At 52.3% G+C, this 13,232-nt stretch overlaps 1 protein-coding gene across 4 annotated transcripts in view; it reads left to right on the plus strand.

Moving 5' to 3' along the window:
- LOC144798526 (beta-1,3-galactosyltransferase 5-like) overlaps positions 1-13,232 on the plus strand; it is a 255,786-nt gene that overhangs the window by 12,946 nt on the left and 229,608 nt on the right. Inside the window, exon 1 of one of the 4 annotated variants that reach the window (XM_078669451.1) lies at positions 5,970-6,279. The exons of 2 other annotated variants lie outside the window; for them this stretch is intronic. The gene's annotated coding sequence lies outside the window, so the exon portion shown is untranslated. Of the gene's footprint in view, positions 1-5,969; positions 6,280-10,543; positions 10,548-13,232 lie in introns of those variants that run through there. One more of the 4 variants, XM_078669452.1, reaches the window with a different exon arrangement.

The following is a 13,232-nucleotide window of genomic DNA, read 5'->3' on the forward strand; positions in this document are numbered from 1 at the left end:
TATCCTTCATTTATGTGGAGTATTTTAAATGATAGACTTTGTGCTAGAAGTCAGCAATGCCTTTATTAATTTTATTTAGTAATTATTTTGCATCTGAGGTGTTCTGGCACTCAGAAATGGATTTATCTAATAGGTTTATACTCCACAGCTGTGGTGTTTTTCGAGACCGCACACTGACATTGTAGAAACAGTACAGCTGAAAATATAATTGTAATGTTTGTTATCCTCTGTAAAAATGATTGGAATGCCACCCAGGAGCAGACTGCAAAAATGGTAAAGGTGACAGAGATAAAAACAAGAGAAGGAAGTAGACTGGAGGATGCTAAGATCAAGAGGTATTGGGGTGGGGGAGCTTTCAGCTAGCCCGCTCACCCATCAATACACACAGCCGAAGACAGCTAGCTGACCAATATGACAATAAAGCAGATACACACTTACTAGGCGACTGCTTTGAGGAAGGCTCCAAAGATGGGACACATCAGGGTGGGGGAAGTCTGGAACCTTCGCTCAGCTCTCCAACGCCATGCGATAGTGCACAAAAAGATTCTGAAAGGGAGAGAACTGAGCAGGGTAGAAAGCCCCCTGGGTGCAGGGCCCCAAAGACCTGGTGACTTCCACCTAGGGGTGGTACCCAAGAAGGAGCTAGGCCAATACAGACTAATACACCACTTGTCTTTTCCAGAGGGGGAGATGCCGAATGATAGGATAAACCCTGAGGTCTGCGTCGTTGGCTATGCATTCGTTTAGGATGCTATAGATTTAGTGCAAGCAGCAGGGTGGCGGGGGGGCCTTAATGGCAAAGGCCGACAATGAAACCAAGTTATTGCTCCTGCCAGTGCGCCCCAAGAGCTACCGCCTTGTAGGTTTCCAATTTGAGGGGAGATATACTTTGACAAGCCATACCCATGGGGTATCCCAATTTTGAGCATATTTCGAGTGGTTCCTCACCTACCCGGAGTGCGCTCTGGTAAAGCGCACCCTTGCACCCAAGAAAGCACAGAGGCACCCATGTGCAAAAGACAGTAAGAGAGTCACTGGCTTGAGTCTTTCGGGGAAGCACGCAGCACAGCTGGGGACGCAGAGCAATTCTTACAAGGGCCTTTTGGCCAGAGCAAAGCTAGATATTGGGCACAAGCACACCAGGTATCACTGAGGATGCCAAAAACGACGAGCAGGCAAGGGGTGCACTCGAAAAACTGCAGTGAGGAAGGGCTGCACCGTTCAGAGGCTGGAGCAGAGGTATTTCTGGGCCAATCTATGGGCAGCCATGGTGCTGGCAGGGACCAGCAAAGGAAGAACAACGAACAGTGGAGCTGTCCAAGGGCGTAAGCCCACGAGCATCGTGTCGGTGAAAGGAGTGAAATAAATGGAGCTTAACATCTTGCGTGCTCATGACAAGCTCAGCTTGTCATGAGGCATGGTGGCGCTGTGCTCATGACGAGCTGAGCTATTCATAACCGCCGCGGCGCTCCCAAGTGGGGATAATTCCACTGCTGTGCTGAGCGTTCTACAGAAACGGGCATGGTCATGACGAGCTGAGCTCGTCATGAGCACAGCGCCACCATGCAGCGTGATGAGCGGAGCTCGTCACGAGCATTGCGGCGTCGCGCACGGCTCCCCTTCCCCCACCACACCGCGGGGATATTAGCCCCGCGATGAAGGGGTTAAGGAGGTTTGAAAGGCCATACCCGACTACGTCGGGGTGGCAGACCAGGTACCAACCTTGCTTGGGATGCCTTACGGCAGGGTAAGGTGGTCAGAGATGGGGGGGCACAGAACACGGCACTCGCAACCCAGGCCCACAGGTCAGCTGACCACACAGAGTAGGCGAAGGTAGCGAGTTGGGCCTAAAAGAGTTTCTGGAATTACCCCTCAGACAGATGGTATAACTCCAGCTCAACGGCTCGAGTTGACAGCAATAAACGACAGAATAAGTTATGGCGTGATTTATGACCGAATGACAAGTCCGCTTTTCTACTGTCTGCTTTCGATTTATGGCAGGATTCATGATGACCATGTAGGCTAAGGGGGTGACTTAGGTTTATGACGCCAATTATACATTGACAATATGGCCATGTCTGAACTGGGGTGGCGGAGTGAGCTAAAGAACGGTGATGGATTAAACCCAGATCAGTTGACTGGGGGTGAGTGTTTGTATTGTCAACGCTCCGTCCATCATCCCCTTGGTTTTTCTTTGTTCGCCCTAAGTTGGCAGGGTATGCTCAGACGTGAGTCCCTTGCTCACTTTGCCACTGGATTCAAGCAAGCCGGGCTGAAGACGGCTGTAATGCCAGAAACCGGTCCTGGGAAGCTTGATTCCGGTCCAGGGAAGACATGGCTTGGCAGTTCGGGCTGGACTGTTCCCATGAGGCACGGGGTCAGACTGATTTGCATATGGCCATGTCTGAACTGGGGTGGCGGAGTGAGCTAAAGAACGGTGATGGATTAAACCCAGATCAGTTGACTGGGGGTGAGTGTTTGTATTGTCAACGCTCCGTCCATCATCACCTTTGGTTTTTCTCCAATCTATGGGCAGCCATGGTGCTGGCAGGGACCAGCAAAGGAAGAACAACTGGAACAGTGGAGCTGTCCAAGGGCGTAAGCCCACGAGCATCGTGTCGGTGAAAGGAGTGAAATAAATGGAGCTTAACACCTTGCGTGCTCATGACAAGCTCAGCCCCCATGCAGCGTGATGAGCTGAGCTCGTCACGAGCATCGCAGCGTCGCGCATGGCTCCCCTTCCCCCACCACACCGCGGGGGAATTAGCCCCGCGATGAAGGGGTTAAGGAGGTTTGAAAGGCCATACCCGACTACGCCGGGGTGGCAGACCAGGTACCAACCTTGCTTGGGATGCCTTACGGCAGGGTAAGGTGGTCAGAGATGGGGGGCACAGAACACGGCACTCACAACCCAGGCCCACAGGTCAGCTGACCACACAGAGTAGGCGAAGGTAGCGAGTTGGGCCTAAAAGAGTTTCTGGAATTATCCCTCAGACAGATGGTATAGCTCCAGCTCAAAGGCTCGAGTTGACAGCAATAAACGACAGAATAAGTTATGGTGTGATTTATGACCGAATGACAAGTCCGCTTTTCTACTATCTGCTTTCGATTTATGGCAGGATTCATGATGACCATGTAGGCTAAGGGGGTGACTTAGGTTTATGATGCCAATTATACATTGACAATTATCGTGCTATGACAGGATGGCATTCAGAGTGATTTATGACCCCTAATAAAGTAAAAAAAAAAAAAAAAAAAAAAAAACTAAAAACATCCAAACACATTCAGCTTGTACCCTTTCTATTCAGAATGGGAGTTACGTTGGAGGGGGAACTTTATTCCCGCGCTTTCCTCTGGAAGGAAGTGCACCGCCCACTCTGGTGCGTACAATAGGGATAAAAATGGGGCTTGCCGGATTTGAAGGTTACACTCCTGTGGAAGTAGCTGTCGCTGAAGGGCAAGCGGAGGAAGCAAAACTGTGGCGCTGATCAGGTGAAAGTCAGTGGGACTGGCTGTAGTGGGCATCAGGCGTTTCCCTGCTGGGCTGGAAGGGTGGGGGCCAGTTTTGCAGTAGTGGGGGCTGGTTTTGCAGTTGTGGTGGCTGGTTTTGCAGTAGTGGTGGCTGGTTTTGCAGTAGTGGGGGCTGGTGTTGCAGTAGTGGGGGCTGGTGTTGCAGTAGTGGGGGCTGGTTTTGCAGTAGTGGGGGCTGGTTTTGCAGTAGTGGGGGCTGGTTTTGCAATAGTGGGGGCTGGTTTTGCAATAGTGGTGGCTGGTTTTGCAGTAGTGGGGGCTGGTTTTGCAGTAGTGGGGGCTGGTGTTGCAGTAGTGGGGGCTGGTGTTGCAGTAGTGGGGGCTGGTTTTGCAGTAGTGGTGGCTGGTTTTGCAGTAGTGGTGGCTGGTTTTGCAGTAGTGGTGGCTGGTTTTGCAGTAGTGGGGGCTGGTGTTGCAGTAGTGGGGGCTGGTGTTGCAGTAGTGGGGGCTGGTGTTGCAGTAGTGGGGGCTGGTGTTGCAGTAGTGGGGGCTGGTGTTGCAGTAGTGGGGGCTGGTTTTGCAGTAGTGGTGGCTGGTTTTGCAGTAGTGGTGGCTGGTTTTGCAGTAGTGGTGGCTGGTTTTGCAGTAGTGGTGGCTGGTTTTGCAGTAGTGGTGGCTGGTTTTGCAGTAGTGGTGGCTGGTTTTGCAGTAGTGGGGGCTGGTGTTGCAGTAGTGGGGGCTGGTGTTGCAGTAGTGGGGGCTGGTGTTGCAGTAGTGGGGGCTGGTGTTGCAGTAGTGGGGGCTGGTGTTGCAGTAGTGGGGGCTGGTGTTGCAGTAGTGGGGGCTGGTGTTGCAGTAGTGGGGGCTGGTGTTGCAGTTGTGGGGGCTGGTTTTGCAGTAGTGGGGGCTGGTGTTGCAGTAGTGGGGGCTGGTGGTGCAGTAGTGGGGGCTGGTGGTGCAGTAGTGGTGGCTGGTTTTGCAGTAGTGGTGGCTGGTTTTGCAGTAGTGGTGGCTGGTGGTGCAGTTGTGGGGGCTGGTGGTGCAGTAGTGGGGGCTGGTGGTGCAGTAGTGGGGGCTGGTTTTGCAGTAGTGGGGGCTGGTTTTGCAGTAGTGGTGACTGGTTTTGCAGTAGTGGTGACTGGTTTTGCAGTAGTGGGGGCTGGTGTTGCAGTAGTGGGGGCTGGTTTTGCAGTAGTGGTGACTGGTGTTGCAGTAGTGGTGACTGGTTTTGCAGTAGTGGGGGCTGGTTTTGCAGTAGTGGGGGCTGGTTTTGCAGTAGTGGTGACTGGTGTTGCAGTAGTGGTGACTGGTTTTGCAGTAGTGGGGGCTGGTTTTGCAGTAGTGGGGGCTGGTTTTGCAGTTGTGGGGGCTGGTTTTGTTTCAGTGCTGAAATATTGCCCCCTAGTAACAAAAGCAGCAGTGCATCATGCTTGAACCTCCCTAAAATTGAGCTCCTGCTCCAGGGGCTGTACTTTCTCTTACAACGCCTCTAGATTATGGAACGCCCTTCTTATTCATCTTCGTTCAACGGCCCTCCATCTTTCTTTTCGGAAGCAACTGAAGCCCTGGCTTTTCCAGAATATGTTTCTTAACTTCTCAAACTCTGTCTGCTCGCTGTCACTAGCGCTGGGACGCCTGCAGGCAGGAGCGCAATACCCATTGGGCTCAAGGGGCTTCAGCCCCCCCCCCCCCCTGTCATGTGCGTCAGACCGGGCTGCGACAGCTTCGCGGCTGGCGACGTCTAATTGCAGCCTCACCCAGGGGCGGCCTTAGGCATGTGCAAGCTGTGCACCTGCACAGGGCCACCAATCCCCAGGGGCCGCCACGCCAATATATATCCTTAATATAATAATCCTCTGAGGATGGATACATATTTGCATGGCGGCCCCTGGCAGGGATTCCAAACACCCTGACCCTCCCTCTTCACTGGCCTCCGCCCCGCCCGGACCCCCTCTTCCGGGGCCCCCTACCTACGCTCCCTGCCCAGGGCCGCCATGAGCCTAAAGCCGCCCCTGCCGCACCCAAGTACTTCACAGGTCTTTAAAAGACCGTTTACTTGTAAATGTGGCTTTTGTTGTGATTTCACCCCGTTTTACAGCCACTCTGGTTATGGCTGGGAGAATTAGCCCCCCCACAAATCGTTTTTCAGCTACCCTCCCCCCCCCCCCAAATTTGGCTCTAGTTGCCAGCCTGCCTGCAGGTAGCTATGCGTTTAAGAAATGTAAATAATAAGTTTCAGAAGTGTTATGGGGTGGGAGTTGCATAGGGGAGGGGAGGCCTAGAGTTTTCTGTTAGTTCAGTTGGCAGGGTCGTTTGTGCAGTGCAGTCAAGGCCCTCTGCCTGCCTTGACACAGCGGCCTCTTGCACCGAAGCAAGCAGCAGAGTGATGTGACCACTTCCTCCCAGGCGACAGTTGGAGGGAAATCCTGTGCCCGTCTGCCCATGCGGGGTTAGGCAGCTGCTGCCTATGGTGGCAGCATTATGGGCTCGTGCACCGGGGTGGTAGTGACGTACCGGTCTCCATCCGCGTGCCATTGAGAGAGAGGTGACTTCCGGTGAGAGGAAGTGACGTGAGGAAACCGCAGCCCAGAGTGAGTCCGAGTGAAGGGAGTCTGGCTCCGGCTCTGCAGTGAGGTCGAGCCCTGGAGAGGCCCGGAGAGCCCTGGGCTCCAGGCCGGGCCAGGCTCCTGACGAGAGATGGCGTCCTCCTCCGGCCCTCGCGCCTCCCTGGGCCCGGCCCCTGCTGCCCACAAGGACCCCGCCTGCCCCTGAAGGCGCTAACGTGAGCGCCCCTGCAGCCCTCCTGCTGTGAGTACGGTGGGGTTGGGGCAATGTCCGTCTGCACCGCGTCTATCTTCAGAACTGCCTTCAAAGCCCGTCCAACTTTCATGAGGGGGTTTGGCCCAATAAGCTTCAAATGTACCATTTGGCGAGTATTTTCCAAGAAGGTCGATTAAAGTTATATTAATTATTCTGGGCTGTAATTTCAGTTGTGTTGCAGCTCAGTTGTGTGCTGCAGCGCACTTGTGCAGAAGTCCAGCTGCAGCTCAATTGTGTTCTGCCACTCAGTTGTGCAGTCGTTGTGCTGCAGCTCAGTTGTGCAGTCGCTGTGCTGCAGCTCAGTTGTGCAGTCGTTGTGCTGCAGCTCAGTTGTACAGTCGTTGTGCTGCTGCTCAGTTGTGCAGTCGTTGTGCTGCAGCTCAGTTGTGCAGTCGCTGTGCTGCAGCTCAGTTGTGCAGTCGTTGTGCTGCAGCTCAGTTGTGCAGTCGTTGTGCTGCAGCTCAGTTGTGCAGTCGTTGTGCTGCAGCTCAGTTGTGCAGTCGTTGTGCTGCAGCTCAGTTGTGCAGTCGTTGTGCTGCTGCTCAGTTGTGCAGTCGTTGTGCTGCAGCTCAGTTGTGCAGTCGTTGTGCTGCAGCTCAGTTGTGCAGTCGTTGTGCTGCAGCTCAGTTGTGCAGTCGTTGTGCTGCAGCTCAGTTGTGCAGTCGTTGTGCTACAGCTCAGTTGTGTGCTGCAGCTCACTTGTGCAGAAGTCCTGCTGCAGCTCAGTTGTGTGCTGCAGCTCAGTTGTGCAGTCGTTGTGCTGCAGCTCAGTTGTGCAGTCGTTGTGCTGCAGCTCAGTTGTGCAGTTGTTGTGCTGCAGCTGCGTTGTTCTGTAGTTCTGCTGCAGCTCAGAATTCATGGCGTAGTGAATTTCCAGTGGTTACTGCTCCCTTTAGAGACAGTAAGATTTTCTGTCCAGAAATGGGGTGGGTCGCTTGACCTCTGGGGTTAGGGTGACCAACTAGCATTGGTGCAAATTCAGGACGGTGAGTGTAAAAATTCAGGACAAAGGGTTAAAATTCAGGACAAAACTTCAGGACAATAGGTAAGTTTTACAGACACATCAGAGGTCGCGCAATAGTATATAATTAAGCCCAGCCATTTCCAAACATATTCAACCATTTGCAAACCTCTCCGTCATGTATCCTTCCATCTATCATTTCACTCATCCATCCCTTCATCCATCCTTTCACTCATCCATCCATTATCCATCCATCCACCCTTTCACCCTATCCATCTGTACACTTATCCATCCACTCTTCATCCCATCCATCCATTCACTCATCCATCCAGCCATTTACCCTTTCACCAATCCAGCCATCCTTTCACTTACTAATCCTTCCACCCATCCACTCTTTTATTCATCCATCCATCCTCCATTTCTCTCTCCATCGACCCTTTCACTTAGCCATCCTTCCTTCCATCCATCCACCCACCCACCCACCCATCCATCTGCTCATCCACTCATGAATCCATCCATTGACCCTATCACTCATCCATCTATCATTTCACTCCTTCACACATCTATTCATCATTTTGTCCATCTACCCTCCCTTTCACTCACTCATCCATCCTTACATCCACCCTTTCACTCATACGTACATTCATTCACCCTTGCACTTATCAATCCATCAATCCATCCATCATTTCACTCATCCACCCACCCACCATCCACCCAACCATCCACCCACCCACTCATCCATCCTTTCACCCACCCACCCACCATCCAATGCACTCATCCATCCTTTCACCCACCCACCATCCACCCACCCATCCATCCACCCACCCACTCATCATCCATCCATCCATCCTTTCACCCACCCACTCATCATCCATCCATCCATCCATCCTTCCCCTCATCATCCATCCATCCTTCCCCTCATCATCCATCCTTTCACCCACCCCCTCATCATCCATCCATCCATCCTTCCTTCCCCTCATCCATCCATCCTTCCCCTCCATTCATCCATCCCCTCATCCATCCATCCTTCCCCTCATCCATCCATCCTTCCCCTCATCCATCGTTCTCCTCATCCATCATCCAGCTACCCTTCCACCCATACATCCAGCTATTTACATTTTCTCTCATCCATCCTTCCCCTCACTCATCAATCCATCAATCCTCTCATTATCCATTTATTCAATCTTTCATTCATCCATTCACCCTTTCACTAATTCATCCAGCCATCCACCCATCCCTTCACTTACTTACCCGCCCACCTTTCCATATTAATTTGAGCTGAGCCCTTTTCAGAAGAGGCCCATCAAGAACTTCACCCTCGCTGCAGGGGCCGTTCCAGGACTGGGACAGAAGCCACCCAGGGCGGAGACAGGATCCACCACAGGGGGGGACAGGAGCCATCACAGGCAGGGGCGGGGGAGGGGGACAGGATCCACCACAGTGGGGGGACAGAAGCATTCACAGGGGGGGGCAGGAGCCATCACAGGCGGAGGGGAAGGGGGACAGGAGCCATCACAGGAGGGGGACCAGGATCCACCAGAGTGGACACAGGGGTGGGCATGTAGTATTCTAGTATCATCTTGGGCTCCTCGCCCCCTCCTGCACAAGACAACGAGATGACAGGCTCTCTGACCAAAATGCCATCCCCCACTTTGATGTACAGTACTTACAGGAGATACTCTAAGAACTGGTTTAACTGATTGTCCTTTGTTAATCAGTGTGGGTGCGATTGTGCCATTTCTTAATTGTATTACATTATAGACTGCATGTTTGAAGAACCGAGATTTGCTTACAATTTAGTGACAGTAATTAAGCTCGGTGACGAGAGAGAACCACGTGCTGCCTCTGTGTAATCTGGCAGAGTCTAGGATGTTTGGGGCCCTGGGTAGAAATGGAATGTGTGAGCCCCCCTTTCTAAATAGCAGAGACGCATTCAGGGCTGTTTGCATCTGAATAGATGCCCCTGCTCCTGAAGCTGCTGCCCCTCCCTCTCAGTCACCTTCGAGCACCTCTTAACAGCTCATCAAGGGCTGAAGGTGTGATGGTTGCCATCCCGCTGTGCGTCTCCAATGCTGCAGGGTATCTGAGCTTTGGAACAGCATCAGTGTCAAGAAGGGAGGTGGGTGGAAGCTGTGCCTGGTTAAAATTACGGACAAATGGCGTCCGTTAAAGAATCCTTCACGGACAACGGACAGACGGCCAAAATTACGGACTGTCCGTGAAATTTACGGACGGTTGGTCACCCTATCTGGGGTTGAACAAAATGAAGTTTGGGGGGTCTAGTTTTCGTTAGAATTCGAAAGAACAAAGAACAAGTGGATGTGTGTAAGGTACTCCTTGCAGGGGGCAGCAGCAGAGCACCAGTGGCATGTGATGTGCCCCCACCATGGACAGCAGCAGCCAGTGCAGGCGCCGCTCTCAGCTGCCCACGTTGTGATCTTGGTGCACTCCGCGTTCACCAGTGGTGGCCGGAAGGAGAAGCCGGAGACCGCAGCGTGACCAGGAGATACACGGCTGTAGTGAGCTGTTTCACCACCGCGTGCTCTGCCTGGGTCTGTAGACGGAACATCACTCAGAACTGCGCTCGAGGCACTAAAACTCGCATTCGATTAAATGAAAGTACAAAGCACAGCGCCGTGTGTGTGTCGAAGCGTGTGCTCACATGCTGATAAAAACGCATTCATTTCCAGAGGCGGTGCGGGTGCAGCCGCAAGATATGATTTCATTGCACACACAGGCCCCAGTGACCAGAGGGCGGGGAAGTACTAGCCTCTCATCCCATTCCCACCGTGCACGGGGTGCGTCTGGAGGGTAAGTGCCGCCCGTGCCAAGTTTTTCACTTGGAAATGGGGCATAACACGTACAATCTGGATCTGGAGCACCATTTCTCTCACGTTTTGTCTTTTGTCCTGACCTTGTCCCCTGATAAGTTCCAGCCCGTCGGTCCTGTTGTACAGCCAGGTGTGGGTGTGCGTGTAGTACGTGCCGCACGGCGCCGCATTTCATCCTCTGTGCTGTTTGCTGAGGGATCGGAATTTAACGAACCCTGAGCTGTTATCAGCGCCAAGTAACCCCCACCCAAACCCAAGCAGACTGGAAACGCCCCAGACAAGCTATCGGTGACATCTTAAGTTCCACCCCTCCCACCAATCGACGGATTGATATAGCGCGGCGAATCACTCGGGGTATCCAAGCGCTGGCGGCGCGCGGGGCTCAGTGGCCCCTGGAGTCCCAGAAGAGGCTCCAGGAGGGCGGGGGCTTGTCCATGCCTCGGCCACGAAGTACACACGATCGAGTGAGTACATTCATCTAGTCAACGTGCCTAAATCAGGATTTGCGCCATTTTGTGTTGTGTTTGTGGGTCAGTCTGTGTATTGTTAGCTAGTGTGCCGTGGGGGTGTTTCGCTTGTCTCAGGTTTAAAGGCACGAGCGTGTTGTGTACTTTGCATACGTTATAATAGCAATGCTGCGACTGGGCTGGGAGTTAAGTTAGTGTCAGGAGCCTAATTGGTGCATTTGTAGCCCCTTTTTGTGTTGTCTCATAAAGGCCAGACCGCTGCAATCCCTGTGCAAAGCCCCTTTTGGGCAGACACTTACATATGGTGCTTCTTGTATTGGTAATTCCGAGGTGCCCTAAAGACCGCCCCTTGGTTACGTGTCGGCGGGTCAAACCTGCTGGGAGTTGCCTTGGATTTACTGACAGTTTGGCTGTTGTAATCGCCAACATCCGCAGGTTATTCCCCAAAGACCCGGAGTGTGTGGTAATTATCGCTTTTGGAACATTCCGAACACCCCCGGGCCAGATTATTGCATTCGCGACGGGCCACCTGTAACCGGCCCATTGGAGTGCTCGTGGTCCTTGTAATCCTGCAGTTTTGTGTTTCGCTTCTTTACTGAGCCCGGTCACCCTTTGAAAATCCTGGCAGTGCGCTACTGGAACATGTGTAAGCTCCGTGACAGACACTCACCGCATTTTTTTTCTTTTAATTGTTTATTGAACATTTTCACCAATACAGTTTAGTGAGCACACTTATCGTGCACTTTTACATTGTTTAGCTGATTCTCAGAGCTTGAGACAGTCATCATGTGAAATAGTCAAATGTGGTACAGTCTTAACCTATCTCGTTCCAGGCTTTAAGGCCTTATTGTGGCACCGGATAGTAAAGAACTGTGCAAGATTGCAAGGTGCATAGCGAAAGCATAATAAATGTAGCAACTTTAACCGAAAGGGGAGGGGGGGTGGTACAGGGGCGGAAAGGAGGGAGGGTTACCAGTCTCAAGCTCTTAATTTGGAAGGGGTAGTTTGAGCGCTCGAAAATGTGTAGTGTCAGTGATTTCCCAAGCTGCTCCTCGGGGTCTGATTGGTAAATGCCGGTGGGGGGGGCGGTATCCGAGTTCCAGCAGTGGGCCGATTTTTTGGGCAGCCTGGGGGCTGATTTGGGCAGTTTCTGTGCTGTTCAGATGCCCCCATCAGCCCGGTTGGGGCCTGAGTGGCCTTTCTGGAGGCAGATGGGCGTCCATTACCTCCCTTTTAACAACGGGGCGGAGGTGTCACTCCTTTTCTCTCACTGGGCCGGCTCATTAATGTATGCAGATTGAGTGGGGGCAGGGGGCCTGAGCTGACGCTTTTATTCAGGTGTGGTTCACTTCACCAGTGTGAACTAATCCGTGCCTTTTTATATCTAAGCGAATTTATCGGAACATGCCTCTGTCGGAGACCTCCCTCCTTTTTTTTTTTTTTTTCTTGAAACGTCCCCGAAGCAGTGTTTTGCGGAAAGGCATCTGTAGAAACTAAGGTCGGGGACAATCGATATTTGCCCGGCGGTATTGCCTCTGTAACCCACAAATTATTAATCAATGAAGAGGCAGGCGCTGGAGACTGGAAAGCAGGAAACAAGGTTTATTCTCTCCGGAGGAGAACACAGCAAATCAGACAGCAGGTATCGTCATGAGGTGCTCTAACCGCATCCCTGAGGCCTGGCCTCTTATATCCAGGTTTATTACTTTATTACATATTACATATTCATGGCGAAGCTTTGATGTACGGAAAGACATTCTCGGAATCCCCGCTCCAAGCCCGTTCCCACACACATTTACAGTGGAAGTCCCACCCCGGTCACAACAGGTGATGATTATCGCGCAGCTGGACATTCCGCCGATCCACGGAATGTGGGGGTTTGATCGGATCGCATAGGGTGGGGGCTTTGATCAGCTCGGGGGTCCTTTGATGAGGGAAGCCTTCCTACTGTACGGGGAGGGGCAATAAACAGTATCGGCAGAGCTAGGTGTCGGCCTGGGAACGAGGAAGACAAACGGGCACACAGGAAAAAGGGGGTTTGCATCAAAGGGCCTGGGATCATGAAAAGGAATGAAGGGAGGTGTCGCGCTGGGAACAGGGTGGGGTTCTGAGGCAGAGCTGCGCTGAAGAGGGGTTTATGACCCAAAGCATGTGCGAGCGAGGGGGTTGGTCAGCGTGCAGGCTTGGTGAGGGCGAAGGGCTATGCTGGGGGGGGGGGCCAGCGGCATTCAAAAGGGATGGTCCTGATCGAGGCACCTAAAATGGCGGGCGCGCACGACAAAAGTGTGGCATCAGGGGAAAAGGCAAGATGGCGCAGATAATGTTTACCAAACCGTACTAATTTTCCACAGTCCTCCCTTTAACATATTCAAGACATCTTGCTGGTCTATTTCCTATTCAGGCCTATTATGGTGGGCATAAGAAAAAACAGTAGGAACCCAGGTGAAGGAGTCGTAAACATTACATTTAAGATCTCTAGTTTTAGGAGGCGGGCCTATTGATAAACTTTGATAAACTTGTTAGCAGGAAAGTCATAGTAATGTAATACAAAAACGATTCTGTAGTGGGAGCAGTGAGTACATTGCATAATGTGAACTGACAGGTTATTATATACAGGCTCCGTATATATTTGGTTGGAGCATAATCAATACAATGGTGGCTGGGAGAGAAATGAGACGTAGC

This window comes from Lissotriton helveticus, chromosome 12, assembly GCF_964261635.1.
Source record: "Lissotriton helveticus chromosome 12, aLisHel1.1, whole genome shotgun sequence".
Lineage (NCBI taxonomy): Eukaryota > Metazoa > Chordata > Amphibia > Caudata > Salamandridae > Lissotriton > Lissotriton helveticus.